This window comes from Poecilia reticulata, linkage group LG1 (assembly GCF_000633615.1).
Source record: "Poecilia reticulata strain Guanapo linkage group LG1, Guppy_female_1.0+MT, whole genome shotgun sequence".
Taxonomy (NCBI): domain Eukaryota; kingdom Metazoa; phylum Chordata; class Actinopteri; order Cyprinodontiformes; family Poeciliidae; genus Poecilia; species Poecilia reticulata.
The window spans coordinates 7,845,403-7,852,084 of NC_024331.1; the positions used below are offsets into that span (position 1 = coordinate 7,845,403).

General features: G+C 38.4%; 1 long non-coding RNA gene across 1 annotated transcript; it reads left to right on the plus strand.

Moving 5' to 3' along the window:
* The first annotated feature begins 3,457 nt into the window (after window positions 1–3,457).
* Window positions 3,458–6,434, plus strand: LOC103469580 (uncharacterized). The gene is made up of 3 exons (XR_534371.2): window positions 3,458–3,568; window positions 3,702–3,751; window positions 6,258–6,434. It is a non-coding gene; the product is annotated as an uncharacterized LOC103469580 (long non-coding RNA).
* Window positions 6,435–6,682: the final 248 nt, after the last annotated feature.

The following is a 6,682-nucleotide window of genomic DNA, read 5'->3' on the forward strand; positions in this document are numbered from 1 at the left end:
TTTTTTATTTGTAAAAACATTTTGACTCAGTTAAATAGCATTCCTTTTCTTGGCTTCTGTAAAAACCTCATAAACTAAAGTTTTATTTCACCTGTGAGTCGTCTGACGTGGACACAAACAATAAGAAGGTGTTGAAAATATGKCAAATTGATTATTATTGACATATTGTGGGTTATTTTCTATGATGCTTATGATTGAAATTTAAAACGAGGTTATTTAAAATGCCCCATGCCTACTGGAGATCATCTATAGACCATCATAAATCCATTAAACCTGGCCTATAAAACGCAAGTTTTCAAGAAAGATTTACAAATTGTTCAGACATTTATTCAAGGCAAAATGCATGAATTATTCTACATGCAGTGTAGAGTAACCCTGCTCCAAACTCTGCTCACTCCAAARGTCTTTTATTAAAAGGACTTTAAACTGTGATGTACCTTAAAGCCGTTCACCATCCTGATCCTCATCTGAAATGTGTTTTCTTTTTTCTTTTAGTATAYTTCATAAACTTCAGTTCCTGTCTTTAGCCTCTGTATTGTAGAGGAAACAATATTCACATGRAGGTTACTATTCATTAAAACTAATATGATTGCGGTTCAGYTTACCATTTATAAAATGTATTTCTACGCTTCGGAAATCAACGTCTTGATGGAAAACCTTAAACCTGGACCCAAAAACATTTTCTATGTATGTCATAAAGAAGTTGTGTGTGCAGTGAAATAGAGCAAAACACAGTTAAAGCACAAAAATGGGTTACTTTGAAAACGACGGTAGTGGATTTATTGACTGCAGCGATGTAAAAGCAGTGTTTCTAAAATATAGAAGAATATAATCTAGGGAACCACATTGATGCACTCCCTGTTGTTGCTGATACGTCTACCTTGATGATTTTGGTCTTTTTGGACTTGTTCCGATCACGTTTCCACCCACAGCGGCACATCGAAGCAGCAGAGGTCACCTTGGAAGTGGAAATCCCCCCAGTAGCCGTTCTTGTTGGGCTCTGAGAGCGAGAGCAGCTTGATGTTGTTATTGTTGTCGGTGTTGTGTTGTACCGCAGCCACTGGAGGGAACGTGAACTGCCCTGGGCTGTCCGATCTCTTTTCAATGAATGCCAATGACACTGAGGGTATCTAGGATGAAAAAAAAAAAAAAAAAAGCACCAGCAAGATTTATTTCTCTCGTTCAGCTTGGTAAAGCAAACTCATTCATTCATCCATGAATTAATTYTCAGAAGGGAGAGTTATTACTCAGATGATCAGATTCGTTGAGCTGATTTGCACTTTTTAAAGTTCCTGGTAAACTACGCATAAAATTGTTGTGAGATGTTGAGATCATCTGACGCTTTTGACGTTTACTTTATGCTGAGCTAAAGACGAGTATCCACAAACCAACTTTCTGATGTGCTATTTGTACAGACAGGACATGCTTGCACATGAAACAYGGAGCCATGGAAATTRACAGGACAACAAAATACTGAGAGACTAATTATAAAATCATATATGTTGCGACATGAATCTGTTCATCATGTAAAGTTGTTGTGATTTGGCATAATATAACTTCAAATGGATCTAGTTGAGTTGATTTGAATTGAGCTGCATAGAATGGAAGAAGTATTGCCAGACCAGTCAGTCAGTGTTTGCCTGTTCAAAGCTTTCTATGGTTAAAATGTAGCAGGAGGGAGAACATTACACATCCACATATTTGTAAATTTAAACAGCCAATACTAAACTGGCAGTAAAATGAAAATATTTTTGCGTTTTTCTGACATTTCTACACAGTTTTGTTTAGCAGCCTCCAAATGTCATAGAACGTAACACATAAWCGACTCTCTRTCCCCCAGTGGGTGGCAGGACAAAAACACTGACAGCAGGACGTACCCCTGGGATTTTTATTTTTTTATTATTTTCATTTAACTTGATTTTTCTTGCATTACTTCAATTTAGCTGGTTCAAACTATGGACCCCCGTGGTAAAAATGCCACGGAGGCGATGAAAACTCAGTTACCCATCCRCCGTGTTGCTGAACCTGCACTTTTATCTTTAAAAATGCAGAGACCCGGCGCTCGGCTTGCCCTGCGACTCACCCCAGAGGTTGCAGGGTAAATTGTAATGCCAACCTTCACATCCGCTGCATTAATCATTTGTCTCTCCGGGAGGTGACACAGAAGACAACGGAGGGACAAAGTGTGGGATTTGTRTGGGCTCCCTGGGTGCCCGTTTCCTTCTCAGGAGTTTGTTTCTTTCACTGGGGAGTAAACGGCGCAAAGTATTATTGAACAGCTTCTTCTCTATTCAGATCCTCACTGTGCATGGGGTTTGCTTGGTGCTCTGTTTATGGTTTTTAATGAAGTTATAATTGGCTCTGTGGCACTAGTAACTCAGTTGCTACCAATTACCACTGAATCCCAATCATCTGTGTTTGTGTATGGATTAGTAATGACTTCAAGGTGTATCCCGTGGCGTTTGAATCAATTTCCCCGGCTATGTCAAAGTGATTCATTGCAGTAAGAGCTTCCTTGTGTCACTAAGCAGTGATTTGTGTTTCCATCTTTYGTTCATTACCAGCCGACAGTCTTTTGGTCAACGCCATTAACCCACAACTCCACAACAGAATCCTGTTCAATAGAGGTTAAAATGTTTGCATTTATTTCTGTGTAATGTAAAAACAAATCAACTTGGTGATCAAGGCGGGGTTTTTTTTTTCAGGCACAAATTTAGTTTATTAAGTGTTTTGACAATACAGCTAGGCTTCCAGCCAACTGTCTTGCAAATTTTTTAGCAAAGTTTAGAAACGTTGAAAAAAAAATGTAAATACATTTTATTATCCATGTTTCTGTCTACTGGTTTGGAGCGACTCAACCAGGCTACGCAGAGTGTGATTTTGTCAGATGTTGACGCTACGCATGGCTGTAATAAACAGGATGTAGAGGTCGCAAACTAGCATGGAGCACAAAATGGAGAGAGTCCCACCTTCCCAGCTGTAGGGTTAAAATATTCTCAAAGTTTCTCTAGTAAGGCACAGACCCACCAGTGGATGGGAGTGTGTCTCCCTTTAAGAGTTTAAATTATGCAATTAGAGAATTAGACAGCACAGTTTCCATCCATCCATCCATTTTCTATACACCCTTGTCCCTTAGTGAGGTCGGGAGGGTTGCTGGTGCCTCTCCAGCTAACGTTCCGGGCGAGAACAGCATAGTTTCCCCGCAGCAAAATGATCCTAGGTTCAAATCCTAGTCTGAGGTCTTTCTGGTTTGAGTTTCCATGTCCTGCTTGTCCAGGCGTGGGTTCACGTTGGGTACTTCCTCCCACAGTCCAAAACCATGACCAGTATGTGACTTGACCTGTGTGTGTGTGTGTGGGTGTGTTTTCAAAATACATGAGATCTCTGATTGAAATTGTGGAAAACTGTGAAAGGTCTGACAGGTCAGTGGGTTCAGAACCAAAAACGACAAACTTCGGTTAGAGAGTTGTGCTTCAGGGCAGCTTGTCTCCTTGGCAACCGGGGCCATGGGGAAGTCGGGCATTTCTGTCAGTCAAGGCTGCAGAGGAGAAGATATCCATACCATGTTGTATGATTAAATCCTTTTCTTACAATAAATAATCAGTAAGTTTGGCTCTTTTCGGGGTTAGGCTGTCATTTTTAACAATTGTTTGTTCTTTTTGTTAGTTTGTTTGTTTGTTTGTTTGTTTGTTTGTTTTTAGTGTGACAACAGAGAAGAGAGGAGCTGTAAACCTCTAGTGCAGCATGAGAGGTAAGAGACAATGTTAAGATGCTGCTACTCAGACTGAGGAGAACTATAAGGAATAAGATAATTATTCTATTACAAGCCTTGTGTTTTATGGTTTATTTCTCTATGAAACAAAAATGGATCATCCCATTTATCCCATGCTGAAAACTTAAGCTTAGAAGTTAGAGTGAAATTTAAATCAGGGACTGCATGTTGTTAATTCAAATTAGTCAGTGCAGTTATTAGATATGAAACTATGTTAGACCTAAAATAAACTGTTATCCTTGCTATAGGCCTTTAAACTAATGAATGAATGAATTTGTTTTGAACATGATAGAAGTACAAAATCACACACGTGAACAAGGAATGCAAGTAGTGGATCATTTCAAAATCAGTCATTGTTGAGTGTTTAGATGTGACACAATAAATTAATAAATAAATGGATATCTAAAACCAGCAGTAGAAAGAAGCCAAGCTCTGTGAATCATCCTCGTGTACACGCTCAAGAATGCCAGATGTCGCAGCTGCAAATGACAGAGAAACAACTTACTGCTTATCCACGGCCATCGGTGGTCATGCTAACTAGCTTGCGTGTTCACGGCAGGCTCCCCTGTCACCAGTAGTGCAGCAGAGAGCAAGGAGGATGTGAGCTGCACATACATAAGCCTGATTGACAGCACTACGACCCTTCTCTTGGCTCTGTTTAGTTGTTTTGAACCTGGTGCAGGTGACAGGAGGAGCTTGGCTTTTATTCTTTTTGTCACAGATCATCTGTCTGATATCGGACATTGGGACAGTTTTAAGAAATATGTAAAAAAAAAAAAAAAAAAGTATATTTCTAAATAAAAGTTACATACCGTAGCATTCAGAGAGACATAGAACAAGAAGAGAGTGATTGATGAATGAAATTTTGGTAACACTTTCTTTGAAGGGGGGTGAATAAGACTGACATGACACCGTCATAAACATGACATAACTCCTGTCATGAACATGAATAAACCTTCATGAATATTTATGTCTGTTGTCATAAAGCGTCATTCGGTAAATTATGACACTTTTAATACAAAGTTGACATTATTCAAAATGTCTGTTATGACAACTTGACATTAACCAAGAAATCATTACTGATATAAATTTGTTATAAAAGTATTACTGATTGCACTTTAAAAATTAGGTAACTTTGTTATTAAAGGTCAAGTTTAAACAGTAATATTCATGAAGGCTTATTCACCCCCCTTCAAATAAAGTGCTACCGAAATTTTTTCCTGTCTCCTGCTTGCAAGCAGAAGTTGTACATTTTTTGAGAATTTTGTTTTCTTTGTATGCCACTTTAACACAGATCTGTTTTTTTTTTTTGGTTTAATATCCAAATATATTATTATTATTATAAGGTAAAAATAATCTTTTGTGCTTTTTATCAGTAAGATGTTTCAAAAGCAGAAACGCAGCATGACAATGTCACAGCTCTCAAAACAAGTCCAAATAATCATCTGTTCGCTCGTCATATCTGCATCATTGGCTCCAACCTTGCTCTGCCGAGCGAAGTCGTGTTTTCAAATCAAATTTCAAAAAGCAGGTTAAAAAAAATGTGACAATGGCATGCAAAGCATTTCCAATCAATTCACTTGATGTGGCCACGACACATTAAAGGTGAATGCATTTCTCTCATTTTAGACCAAATTCTGTTGAAAAAGTTGCACAAAAGTTATAGAAATGCCTCATCTAGTGAGTCATAGCAGCAAAATGCACTACAAAAGCCAATTTGCGATATTATACAAAGTATTTAACTTCATTTCTCTGTACGACATACGTCCTTTGGTGTGGTGAAACAACTTATTCATCTGTAAGTCTGGCCCCAGACATTACACGAGCTTTGCTTCTCATGAGGGGTTACAGTGTGGGTCGGCCCGCTTTGGGGATCTATTTTCATCGGTCTAAGTGAAACTGGTCAGCTGTGTCTCTAGGAGGCGCAGTGGAGCCAATTCTAATAAATATATAGTCTTTAATGTGTAAAAAAAATCTGTTTTTTTATGACACTGTAGAGTCTGGTGAGTTTTTGGGCACATTCAGGCTCCCATACATGTCCTGCTTTTGGCCAAAAAAGACGAAACAATGCAGTTTCTAATAAATGTGATTTGCTTATAAATATTTACCACATCGTGAAGTTAAGTCCTTCAAAGACAAATGGACCAATGTGCGGTTTTTAATACATTAATCTGTTAGTTTATGGTTTTAAATTCTGACATTCCAAATTCACTAAAGATCCACAACAGATGGATTTTATATTTTCTTTGAATGTATGGCTTTACTGTATGGAAAATATGACAAAACATGTTATTTTAATTTAAATTAAATCACAGCTATTTTGTAGATTTTGAGTTACATAGAGGGCATCAAGTGAACAATAACAAAAGCCAAAGCTGGAAGATGAGTGCGGTTTAGGGAGACACATCAACTGTGATAATAGAAAGTGATGCTAAACCAAAGAACCCTCATTAGTCGCTCCTTTTGCTTTTTTCTTTTCATCCAGCCATGAGCATTCAGCAATTTACTCCAAAATAAAGCAGTGGACTGAAGAAAAGGAGAAGAAAAGAAAGCAAAGGTTCTTCATTTAGTTTTCCATCCAGACCTCATGAGGAGGAGAAATTGGAAACAGAGACATGTCTCTGGAGACCTGGAGGAAATTAAATACTGAATTCAATGGGCAGACGGACTCAATCACGCCGCACTTTTGTAAAATTACTTGGGAATTGAATCCCTTGCAGCTTAACTGGGGATGTTATTGCTCTTGTAGCTATTTCTGTTTAACTAAGCCTGGGCAGAGGTCGGGTCACACAGTGTACGTCCAACACATCAGGCGTCAGCTGAGTTCCTCACAAATAAACGATCTCAGACGGATTCATTTTATTACTAGAACGACCTGTCGAATACTCTCCGTTGTCAGAAACGTTCAAA